Source organism: Diadema antillarum, unplaced genomic scaffold, assembly GCF_040938485.1.
Source record: "Diadema antillarum isolate AM-2024a unplaced genomic scaffold, OU_Dant_1.0 scf00000090, whole genome shotgun sequence".
NCBI lineage: Eukaryota > Metazoa > Echinodermata > Echinoidea > Diadematoida > Diadematidae > Diadema > Diadema antillarum.
In genome coordinates, this window is record NW_027270979.1 from 1439155 (window position 1) to 1452807 (window position 13653).

The 13653-nt window shown below is 41.4% G+C and overlaps 1 pseudogene; it reads right to left on the reverse strand.

The window, feature by feature from the left end:
* Positions 1-5533: 5533 nt before the first annotated feature.
* LOC139718149 (uncharacterized) overlaps positions 5534-13653 on the reverse strand; it is a 156231-nt pseudogene continuing 148111 nt past the window's right edge.

A 13653-nucleotide genomic window follows, 5' to 3' on the forward strand; every position in this document is an offset into this window, starting at 1 on the left:
GATATGTTCATTTCGCTATACCACCATGACATTTTGTGTGTTTATTCTGCATAATTATCGCATATGCACAAAACAGTTAAATAATGATAAGGGCAAAGGGGGTTTAAGTTTCATAATAAGAACATCAAGAACGTAAGAAATACCTCTTAAACGTGTTTTCTTTGCTCATGCGTGTGTGTTCAAAGGATCTTCGAAGCCGTACAGAATTTTCTGACGCAAATACGAGGTACAAGCATAAAAAGACACCTTTTGGGGTCTTTTCTGCTGTGTGATTGACGAAATTTATTCTGTGGTGATTTCTACCATCAAAGAGGGAGCATGGCTGGCGCTACTGGTATTTGGAGTCGATCTTTACCAGCCAACAAGCATTGGTACTGATTTAGAATATTTCTCAGTCATGTACCGACTCATTTTGAGAAGTTTGATACCACGGTAGTGACACTAGGTGCTCTTTACATTAGTGAGATATAATACACAACTCTTCCATGTGAAAATAGGTGTTTCACAAAAGGAATGAGGGTGGCGGGGCTGGGTGACAATTTTCATTGCATGAGCCTCTCGTGCTCAACTTGAGGGGGCGCTGTATCATCTCCACACATATCGCTCTGTTGCAGTGCTGATATACCGTATAGAGGGTAGAACATTTGTTCAGCCTCTTGGGAGTGTGCCCATGACTTGATTACACCAGTTACTAGCGTCTCCATTATTGGCAAGACAAAGTTTGCATCATTTAACAGATCGTTGATTACAGTTTAAAAGAAAAACCAACCCATAATGTTGTGGCGTCTCCATTTGAGTTCTTATAATTCATGTTACACTTTTTTTTTTTCGAGGGACAGTCTAAATTTTTAATTTTCGTCACGAAGACGATTTGCATTTGTTCTATTGGTAGATGATATTCAATCAAATTGGGTAAAAACGTTAAAAGATTGGTGATGCAGTTGGACAGTATGGGCAATAGAATTGTAATGCACTCACGATTCCTGCCACAAAACCACACTTTAGATGACCAGAAAAGCGAGACTTGCAGTTTGAATAAACCTTGTGAAAGGTTGCACCCGATTCAAATCAAATATGGTTTGCTCAGTTTTGTTTTCCATGCGTATACACTCAGATCAGACACAATCCTAGTCAACTAAGCATCATGGGTTGAATTCTTAAAGGCATAATTTACCTTTTGCAGATGAAACAAAAACCCAGCATTAGTGCTTTATAATAGTTCTAAAATGTGAGGTAGGGACAGAAACAACCACTGTGAAAATTTGAATCAATAAAATCGATGTTAAGTATTGTTAAATATACAAAATGTGAACAATAGTTATAATAAAAATGTTTCCAGACTAAACCGTCTACAGTTACGGTTTATTAAGAAAAAACATATGTCTCCTTATATTTTAGGCTTTATTGCGAAAATTTTATATGGTAGGATGTTTTGTGGTCCAACAGACCTACTTATATGCATTAAGTGTGATATCTTGAATATTTTTTAAATCACTGCTCCCAAAGGTAAACTGGACCTTTAATGTATTCCATCACATGAAAACAAACTTCAAAGCTAGGGATACGCAGAGCATGGACGTAACGATTTCAGTGCAAAAAGAAGGTCCGTTTAAATTCGGACGCAATTCCGAGAAATATTTGGAATAATCAATATGACTACTTCGAATATCGGGTGGGCGACGTTTTTATGAAACTTCAAAGGGTTGGTTTATACCATCAGACTTCTTATTGTGCCTGAAAAGACGCTTCTTTCGTAGAGCCTCTAGCCATACTTCTTCCTGACTATAAAGAGATAATATCAAAACACAATGATATATGGTATTACATCCTCAAAGACACGCGAAGTTGATCTCGTGGAATAAATACCAGAATAATACTTTTATGGTCTCGTTGTATAACCAACGATGTTTTCCTTTTTTATTTCAGCCGGTGATGTCACAGTTTCAAGACCAAAGCTAACTTGCTGTAGTCAACTTATCTTCCCTGTGTGAAAGGGGCCATGAGTATTGACAACAAAGTGCAAAATATTTCCTCCTAAAACTCAAAGCACCAGTTAATAACTGAGTATAGACGAATCGTTTGCCGATATTCGTTGTCTAATGATAATGTTTCGCCAAGTGATATTATCGTACACGAGTTAGATCGTTTGACCATCCATAACTGCGAGACAAACGGTGAGACACAATCACATGTCACAGTATCGCGACATATATCGTGATTTGCGTTAAACAATCAACTGTTCGCCACACTTTCACAGCACAGTTTATGTATAGCACCTGCTTTCGTACTGGTGCATAGTCTGGGAGAACAGAATAACATACATGGCATTAACAACAAGCTTCGTTACAAACCCACTCAGATACGAAGAGGATTTTCCAGGTTAGGATTTCACAATGACGCTAAGAACTCAACGAGGTATCATCTGCTAACAATTTCCAGAGCGATAAACTAGCACTTTTCACATGTCTATTTCATAACCAAAGTAAAGAGCTATAGTTAAGCAAGCAAAGGGCTTGAAAAAATACAAGGCGTGATCAACACGACAACATCAATATAATTATCAACTTTCCCTTCAAGAAAACATAGAATTCACGCACGGCGTTACATAGATTCGTGATATTTTATACATTACGTAGTCTTTACGATACTACAACGTGAATTTGTTCCACGTTAGTAACAAATAAGAATATATAAAAACTGAATTCGTATGTACTTCGTACAGTCGTACTTCCGTATAGTGTGTCGTGCGATCTCGCGTAATAATCTAGCACGTTTTGCTGAATGAGCCTTGTGCTTGATTGTCGTCTCCTTAGCAACAATGTTACATAAAATAGTCCTTGTATTGTCACTGACAAATGATCCATAATAAGTTTCCTTCCTCGTTCTATACACACCTGTGAGTGTGCGGCAGTGCTCAGACATTCAATACAAAATATTATATCTATTCGTGACTTGGAAAAAGAGAGAGAGAAAAAAAAGGGGAAAGAGATAGAGAATGACGTCCTTTTCAACGACTTTTCTTCAAACATATTCTCGGGCAGCAATTTCTTTTCTTGGCAGTATACCACTCCTCACTCTAATGTGACTAGATCCTTTTCCCTTCGTCTGTATCAGCGACGCATGTTGGCATTATTTAGACCGTATCTCTCCCGAGAGTGTCACACACGTGTAAAATCGATATAATGAACGATAATAAAGAAGATAATATATAGATGTTATATAATACAAAGTACTGAGACAACAAATCCTCACTCCATTTACAATTCGTGTTGTTTGTAGAGTTCGTACACGTATAGTTGTTTAGGTCATTCATCTTCGTGTTTCTCACATAAGCGTACTGTTCGTCCCAAAAAGGTCCCCATAAAATAGTTGATAATCATTGTCGTGAGTGTAGTCCAATGGAATCTTCTGATAAAGGATCTGACGCACTTCGAAAATTCAGCGTCATCTGTTACTACATGTATATATCCCAGAGCGGTACAAATCTACAAAACGCAATGACTCTAGCAGCCCAATGCCACAAGAGGGCGTGTTTCAGACGACTGTGCTGCAACCATAATACCTTCAGGGAATGCCTTGCGTAGGCTATCAAGACCGGCACCGCACATATTTGAAGGACTTAAGTTACTTTGTAGACTCACGCGTTAGCACTCGACGTGTACAAATGATTAGAATTAAAACGTCGAAACGGTATGGAATATTGTCTGCAAATGTGAGTACTTCGATAATCCTTTGTTAGGAAACACAAAACCATCTCTAGGTAAATGTGAAAGACATTCTTATGCGACACGTCCTTGGGCTCGCAAGAACAATTTTTAGAAAGACTAGTAGGTATAATCCGAGCACAAGAGAACCTGTGATTTAAAAAGAAAAAGGAACCACGTCTGATTGTCAATATACTTCCACCTTCTCTTCAAAGAGATTATGTTTGTGTAAAGCTTAGAGGATATAATCACTGAAGTTCAACGGAATAAAAAAAAAAACCCAATATCGATCTTTGTCATAACTTGTGTCAAACAGAACTGAATGGCTTATCTGTATATTCCATGCAGATACTTAAAGATATCCTACCCAAAACGCCAGTCCCACGTAGCTAAAATGCCACCTAAACTTATTTCACATTTTCTGTTAAAACCTAAATACGACACGCAACTCGTTCGAATGATTAAGATAAGACTGAGGGAAATAGGTGCTTCATTAACTGATTCGATGTAGCCAGATTAAATTCTCCGTATGATAACTCGGGCACAATTTTAAAGACAGAGGTAAATTGGTGGAAAGTCTGAATCGTTGTCTTCCAGACCGTTAAGCATGTCGTCATGGTAACGCTAGTTTTAGTATCGTAGAAGTCTTCTTCTTGTCTCGAACAAAGTGTGGTCAGCAATGATCAATGTTCCAGTCATTTAGGGCAGCGTTCCATCCGACCACGCGTGAAAATGTTCACGGAACATTCCGTTTGCCAAATTGACACACCGGTGGACAAGGTCAGGTCTGTTCACTGTATGGTGGATGGATGTCCGAATTTGGTGAGCACGGTCCAAAATGTTGAGTACTCAATACATAATATATATATATAGATAGATAGATATATATATAAATTTGTTTTTACTATACGAGTGTGTCAACATTAACATACCGTGACAAATATTAAAGGTAAGACAGCTAGTTTGTACACGAAGAGGTGCAATAATTATATTGGTTGTACTTTAATTCTTCTTTTTTTTTTTACTAGTACCTATACAATGACAAAGTATGGACATCACCATAATTTGAAACGACTCTTTCGAACCACCTAGGACACAATAGATATGGTGATTCTACTTGAAATGAAGAACATCTTATACAATTTAACGCAAACGTCACAACGTTTGGATCGCCAGTCAAAACTTATGATAGAATTGTGATATTTTTTTTTCCTCCGGATCTCTGCCAGCATTGCGCCAGTGATGAGTATAGTGGTCATTCCTTTTACACTCCAATGTTCCGTCTTCGATACTCTGTGAATATCATGTACACAGAGATTGCTAAGACGCGATGACTGAGTGCTAGCGTTTACACAGAAAGCAAGAAAACTAAAAATTGAAACACTTCCTTCAGCTTCCCGCTCGATCAAATTGGCGTGCTTACGTTCTACCGACACGGTGATACGGACGACCCGCACCTCGCCGAACAAAAGATGGACACCCAAAGATGAAATGTTTCTTCAAAGGTATCCAAAGCTTTTTCGATTTAATCGCTTGCCACGGTTGCCTAGTAACGGCGTGAGAGAAAGAAGAGTCACTTACAGATTACGGTGAAGATTAAGATTAAAGTCGATCAAGAGGAAACAAATCACAAGTGTCCTGTCACATGTGCAGGGGCATGAGGAAAATTTGAGGGCCGTCGGCGGATTTTTGTTCCTGTTAGTAGCGGGCTCACTTTCCTCTACCATGGCGTCTCAATGATCCCAAAACGCAGACTGCTCGATTCCATTTCTCCTGCCTAAAGATTCATTCTCTAGTGTTCCAGGAATTTTTATTTCTTTAATCATCATTCTGAGGACATCGCTCCCACTCTACGGCATGGGGAACTCCGATGAGACTGCTCTAGACCAATGTTTCCTGACCCCAGAACTCTCCATCTTCCTCTGACGTTAGGAATTCCCATCGCTTCACCCACTCCTCGTCGTCGGCAGACGCATCCCATGATGATCTCGTCAACGACAGGGCTTTCCTCCCAGCATGCCCGAGATCGGATTGGATAGCCTCCGTTCGCGCGTCCCCTTTGATCTCCACAGCGTCCATGCTGCGGGGAGTGTCCGGGGTGCTAGGGGGCGTGAACCAGGCCGAGCTCGGTGGCGAGCTCACCTCGCTGTTACTGCGTATTTTCGTAGCGTCCCCCGCTGCAGACCAATCGGTGTTAGAAGGTGTGACGGCTTGGCCGACGTCGCCGGATGACGACGAACTCTGACGAGCCTTCTGGTCGTGAGCGTGCTCCCGATTCGTGGAGTTATTGTTGACCTCCGAGTTGTCGATCCACTGCGAACGCTCCAGGTACGACCGCCGGGGCATTTGCGGTGAGTACAGCCCGGATGCCTGCATCTCGAACACGGGAATCCAGATGTCATTCTCCTTCCTGGTGCCACCGCCGCCGCTGCTACCCGCTTTGACGCTGTTGTAATCCGGCGGTTGGGACACGGAGCGTTGTCGCGGACTCGTCGATGTAACGCGGAACGTCTTTGGCAAGGGACTGCGATTGCTGCACGCTCCTTTATGTTGCGGTATGACAAGGCGAGGAGGTTGTCGGTGGGTTGACGGGGATGTCTGTGGGTGAGCGCCAGCTTCAACCTCACCAGATGGCTGGTCGGATGACACAGAAGCAGAGCGTTGTCTATCGTCGTCCGCCGTTTCAGACTGCTCGGCGAGCTCCGCTTCTTCCGACAGCGTTAAAACGTCTGGTATCGTCACCTCGTCGCAGTCGGCAAGCATGCTGCTAAGGCGAGCGTTCATGGCAGTCCTGCTTATACCGGCGCCTGCCCCGCGATCTCGAGTGGTCTGTGCCATGGGGTAACGAGCACCCCTTCTGCCGAGCCATCTCGGCGCTGACTTTCACAGAACCCCGCAGTAACCACTCGTGGCGCGCGAGGATTCCCTTTGCGACGGTCTAAGCACGTGTCATCCGACGACTCGAAAATGTCCGACCCCCATGCCCCCGTGGTCATGGATCTCGAGGATATTGTCCGACTGCGACCACGTGAAACTTCTCATCAACCATTTTTGGTCTCCATGGGCTCGGAGGTCTGAGCCTCTTCGTTGTCTTCAGGAACTGACAAAGTAAGCACAGAATATGAAAAATTCATAATCAAGGAATAAATGAAAATGAACATTATAAAATTGAAAATAACATTTTAGAATCGCATGTACACTTGACATTGAGGGACAAATCGAGACATTGCTGACATGTTAATTTGTCATCCGTAAACGAGAAATAATTTGATTACAAATTTAATTGCAAATGGCAGGCTCAAATCACAAGATCTCTGACTAGCCGATAATTCGCGGCAACAATTCTGAATCTGTCAAATTTCTGTGTTAATTGAAAGATGGTGCAGTGGCGCAGAGCTCTCATTAAAGAAAAAAAGTACGAAATTCATGTTCTGTTGATGGTCATAACAAATAACTAAAGTAATTCACTTTAAGAAACTCGAACATGTGCGCCTAAAAGCCAACACCAACGCAAACACCAACACGCCATTTCTGTTGTTCATAACTTGCTATCGAATTAAAATCAAAGGCAACCATCATGACCGAACCCCCCTCCCCCCCAAAAAAAAGAGAAGAAATTAACCAAAACAACCAACCAAACAGACAAAAAAAAACCAACTCGTAACTTGTAAGTTATGTCCCACATGATCTTGTTATTTTGTGAAAGAACCGAAGTAAACGAAGCCTGCAGCGAGATTTACTGATTCAGTCAGTTGATTTCGCTACATGACCCGAATTATCTGGAACATGAATAATGTAGAGTGGGGAGCTGAAGTTGCTAATTTTTCTCTCCACTCCCTTTAACGTGCATTTGCGCGCCAACCAAATTGACATACGTAAAATTATAAAAAAGGGAACAATTATGGCAATAAGACGATAATTCTGACGGTGCTTCTGACCAAGTTGTACTATGTATACACCAAAAAAAAAAAATAATACATAATAATAACGACCCGAGGTCGAAGCGGAATCAAAATGCCCATTGTAGTCTTTCATGATAAGTTGCTTTGTTCGACTTTACGCAAACTTTTACTAGTTTGTAATACTTTGTTGTATGATTTCACGAAAGAAACAAATATGTTATATAATTCATTCGACGATGCTTGAATAAGCTTTCAAGTTCTCTTAATTCAAGGTTCGTGCTGCAAGGGGTCACGAAATGTCTGACAAAATTATGGTTGTCGCTCCAACTATGTTTTTTTTTTTTGTTAGGGGTGTGAAAATCAATGTTTGCAAGCAAGGAGGCGCTGATATGAAATATTGTACACTTTTAAGCCTTGATATTGTAGTGATAGGATAGATGCTCATGCTGCTTTGGTACTGCTGAAGGAGCGTTGACTACAGACGCCGCACAAATTTATATCGAAAAATGGCATTGCGAAATAGTGTCATGTATAGAAAAAAATATTCGTTGATGAGCATTGCGTCATAGTTACATGTATTTGAAAGAAAAATTCAGTCAAAAGACATTCTTTGTGTGTGTGTGTGTGTGTGTGTGTGTGTGTGTGTGTGTGTGTGTGTGTGTCTGAAATAGAATTCGTGTCTAGGCATCTGCCATTGTGCCCTGTGGCTGTTTCTTGACTAAGGGGGAGAATTGGATGGGTAGAGTAAAGAAACAAGAAAAGAAAATCGAATTGGTAGAGAAACGGAGGGAAAATAAGCAAGAAAGGGCACTGAGAAGGCGAGGAGATTAAAAAAAAAAACTGGAAGCGGATAACGCATAGAGGTAGATTAAGGAACGGACACGCAAGTGAAATGAGAAGAATAGAAGTAGGGAATCACATGAGAATAAATTGCAATAACTTCAAATCCTTTTCCGATGCTAAAATCCATGCCGATGGACAGGGGGCGGTGAATCGGATTTGCGATTGCGACAGGAATTACTGTATCTTTTTTTTTTTAATTTATTTATGTGGGCCGTTTTAAGATTTGTTGAAACGAAAGTGAAAAGCCATGAAACAAAACGAGATGATATGATATAAGTCGAAGGATTGTTTATGTGGGTCGTTTTCAGATTGGTTGAAGCAAAATTGGAAAGCCATGAGAAACAAAAGAAGATGATATACCTAAGTCAAAGGATCAATCAAGAGACAAGCAGACATAATGAACAGACAGACAGAGGGATGAAAAAAAAAAAACGCACAGCAGACGTTTGCCCACTCGAAACTTTCGTCGGAAATTAATGCTGATATTAACATAAACCTATTCTCTTTGCTGCAAGTAAGTCCTATGGGGCCGCGGGAGCATGAAGCGATCGGCCAATCAGCAGACTTCAAATCCACCAATCAATAGAGATGAAAAAAAATCGTCACTCAACAAAAACTAACGGGACTACATGAACGGGAACATCACACACTGTGGCAGTTGGAGCTTTCAATTATTGGCAAACACGGTGCTTGCTACATGGAGAGTGCGGAACTCGAGCCACGCCCACACAGCGTGACCACGCCCAAGATGAAGATCAACGGGAACTGCACTACTGTATGCGTCGATGGGGGCAAAGCGTGTGGAGTTTGGGGGGTATGGGAAGGGGGAAGGGAGGGGTTAATACTGTCAAGCGTCCATACCATGCCCAAAAAAGATTCCTACCCCACGGATATCACCTCCTGTCAATGTTAGAAGAGTGCAGCGGGAGGGATAGAAACAAAAGCAGTCATGTGTATAAATTCACCGAATTCAAAATTTGAAGTGATGTCGCACGGAAAGAAAGGAATGTCGTACATCATTACTAGTATTGGCATCTACGGCTACACACTGTTTGTATTTGCGTTATTGTTTTCAAGACCTGTTTTTTTACCCAAATTTTGTAAAATAAATACCTACTGAGTCATCTCCCAATAGAGTAAAGGGGTTATGGTTTTAGGGGAGAAAGTGGATGAAAAGAGACAGACAAAGAAAGAGAGAGAGAGAGAGAGAGAGAGAGAGAGAGAACTAAATTGACACCCTTAAAGGGTAAGTTTTCACAAAATATTTGATCTCAAGGCAACAAGCTTGTCGGTATCTACATTCCCACTACATGAATAAAGCTCTATCAAATTTGTATAACCCGGAATTTCGGGTATCCTTGTACGTCCTCAAACAGCTATGTGTTATCCCTCTATTTTGTGTGTGCTGCGCGTATCCTCGTCAAAATACGTAATCGCAAGCATGTACTTTGCAAGGCACAGTCGTTTACAATTTGATACGCCGGTGTCATACGTAAATGTTATACCCTAATTCCACTGAGATTTTGCCAATTTATCACTCGTCGAAAGCAAAATTTGTTGCTTCCGGCCATCTACAGAAGTGTATCGGATCGCAGCCTGATGAATACGACTTGTATTGGTTGACTATCAGGTCAGTGTCAGACATGTCGCTTGTGATCCTCATTAGACGATCTTGCTTCATCGGATCACCGTCCGACATGTCTGACACTGACCTGATAGTCGTCCAACACAAGCGGATTCCTCAGAATGCGATCCGACTCACTTCAGTTGGTGGTCGGAATCAAATAACTTTGCTTCTGACGAGTGATCAATGATAAAAAGCTCAGTGGAATAGGGGTATTACGCAATCAATATCATGTTTAGAGCAAAAAGTGTGAAGTTCCAACGTGAGGCGCAGGAGCCATACCTTATGTGGTTGAGTCTCTTGTTGAGAAGATAGTCAAGTGCCTCCGAGTCAAGGTCGTGGAGTCTCCTTAGGACCTCGTCATGCATCTCGCCTGAGATCTATAATAATAGTAATAATAATAATGATAATAATAATAATCATCATCATCATCATAATAATAATAATAATAATAATAATAATAACAATAATAATAATAATAATAAAGTGATAATACATGGTATTTGAAATTCCCCTTACAACTCTGTCTGAGTGCTTAAAGGGCACGAGAAATTCTGCACACAGCGTAAACAATAACGATATCGAAACGACAGAAAGAGTGAAAAAGATGAATATATTTATTAATCATATGCTAAATGAAATACGTTGTGTTTTTAGCGCTGACTTAAAGGAATCAACCGAGAAGATAGTAGGAATATAATGAAGCTTGTTCCAAAGAGAAGAACAAAAGACCCATACACGTCAGTTAAAGCAAATAAAACCTGGGGAGAAGACAATTCCATAGACTGCACCAGCAGCCTACAAAATATTACCATTGAACATCAAACAAATGAAGAGTCAATTTTAACGTACACAGATACGAAGCAATTTGTAAATCTCCAAGAGCGCTAATCACTTTCCGTTGCCATTAAAATGTACACCTAAATGATTAATATATTCCCGTAATGATACATGGCATTATCATTTTATCATTTCATATTTTCATTCTTCTTCAGCAAACCGTTACATCAAAGGCAAGCTTTATCATGGTACAAACAGTGACAAATCAATCGCCATGTCTTGCTTCAAGATTTCAACATGATTGTACGCATTTAGGAAGGGGCAAAAACTGACAAACAGCAGCAGAAGAGGAAAAAGAAAAAAACAATGAGGAATAACGAAAAATGCAATTCTGTTATTTGGCAACCACGCCGTTCCTGAAATTCAAAACTATCAGAATCTCACGATGACTAATCATAAATAATGATTGTGCTCCACAAATGTTATCCCATGGAACTGCTTCCGGGTTAACGCTTACCATGAACATCTCCTCATTGTGGTCGATGAGCCGCTGTACCACCTGGATGACGTCACGGTTTTCCTCCATGTGGTCGGCGGCCTCGCCCTTCAGTTCGCCAGACTTGGTCCGTCTCAGGATGTTGGGTCCGAACACGGTGGCCAGGTTGATGGAGTCCATCTTGTTTCCTTGTTGCTAGGAAGAGACAAGTAACAATGCGAATACAGACGTGACTTTTAACGCTAGCGACATGGAAAATGAGCTTGCTTTGTGAGGGTACGTATTGATGTTTGTAACATGAGTCAGTGCATGAAATCTACACCCCAAAGCTTGCTGGGTTGGGTTTTTTTACTTGATAATCATGTGGCAATCGCCATTGATCGACCAACATGGGTAAAATTTAGAATGTGTTTCATAGTCTCAGTGGTGAAGATTTTTTTTTTCTAAAGGCATGTAAATTATGTGCAATATTTCGAGGAATGGACAGGGTATCACATACATTCTGTTCCCTTTGTCCTGCTAGCGTTCAAAGGAATCTTGCTCCTACCCAACCCATCGACGTAGAACATTATAATTTTGGAAGGCGTGCCTGCACGAAGAAAATGATATCACCGAATACAATTTGGTTAAACGTGTGTACCTTGAAGGCAAATTCAACATATTACCTTTAGTCATTGGATACTGGCAGTGCGGGTTGTATATTCAGTTGAAAGAGGACCAAACGAAATTGGGATTTTTGTTTGATATTGTTTGACGATGGCATCATGCCTTTCATACAGTTTTACTTCGTTGCTAGGTTTCTATACCTCGCTGCCATCTTCGTGCGTCACGTCGGCAGAGTGCATGGCCACGTCACGGAGAAACTCCAACAGCGCCCTCAGCGTGTCCCTGTGGGCAATGGGGAGGAGGTACACGAGCAGGCGAAGCGCCTCCTTCTGCTGCTCCAGCGAATTGGACAGTTCTGCCGGACGTACAAACAGGTCAAAGGTCAGGTGAATATTTGAAAAGATCCCTGACGGTAATTTTAATTGAGACACTTCAAAAATCCAAACAGACGTTGAAGTATGAGGCGTTACGCACTATTCGCTAAAAAAAAAAAAAAAATGACGCCATATTTACCCTTTCTGTTCGTCACATTTATCTGCCACCACCTAAGTGATCAACATCAGTATACCATACGTTGCTGTCTCAAATGAAAATACATGTACTTATCTTGCTATCACGATCATTTCATCATCATTAGGATCATTATTATCTTCAGCAAAATGACTTTGCTCATATCTGAACGACATTGCTACCGCATGAACACTCACTATTCTGCATTAAACATGAAGGCTGCCTTACAGTCATCATTTCCAGATGAATTTCCAGGAACTTATTTAACTCAGTCGAAAAGGAGCATTATACTTCTGAAAAAAAAAATGATGATTAAGTACAAGGAGCGAACTTGACAGTGAAAATAATAAAAGGAAGAGAGAGAGAGAGGGGGAGAGAGAGAGAGAGGAGAGATGGAGGAGGGAAAGGAGAGAAAAGATAAGAGTGAGATGAAAGAGATATAAAGAGAGGTGGGGGAGGGGCCAAGTGAAGATAGCCATGGGAACAGGAGTAGGAATGTGGAGAAGGAGGCACGAAACTTACTCGCGGTCCCGACGAACGCAGTGTACAACTCGCGGGTGAGCAGGGGCTCGGGCAGGTCACGGAAATACTCCTTCAACAGCGCCCCCACATCGTGCGGCGAAACGGAGCTGTTCAGCTGGACCAGTTCGCCGGCGTCGTATTCTTCTCGCAGCTGCGTGGCACGGGCGAAACGGTGCGACATGAAAGAAAGGTAAAACAGACGAAGAGATAGAAAATGGAAAGATGTTGAGAGACAAGTTTCATTGCGGTTATTGCCACTATGACTTCGATGATATACGATCATGTTTGACCGGGCCTCACCTGCCTACCGTGACTAACAAGAAACATGACTATTCATACTTCTCATTGCGTGTCAGACAAAGCAGAAAAAAAAGAGGAGTGGGGAACTTTCAAAGTAATTTGGTAATAGAAGACTATACGCGGCACATTAAACATTAAAGCACTTATCGTCGATTTGATTCCACTATTGTCTCGGATTTCAAGAACTCTCCGATGAAAGCGAGACCTGACAGAGAATGAGCAATATGCCCATTTGGTATTTCAAAATCTTGTAGCCCGAAGCGCCGCATCCTTAACGATCCCCTTACACCTTTACCATCAACTTCTGAACTCGAGTCCTGGTGTATGTTATGGATGTCTACGTTCAGCTTCCTTCGCGCTGCATTG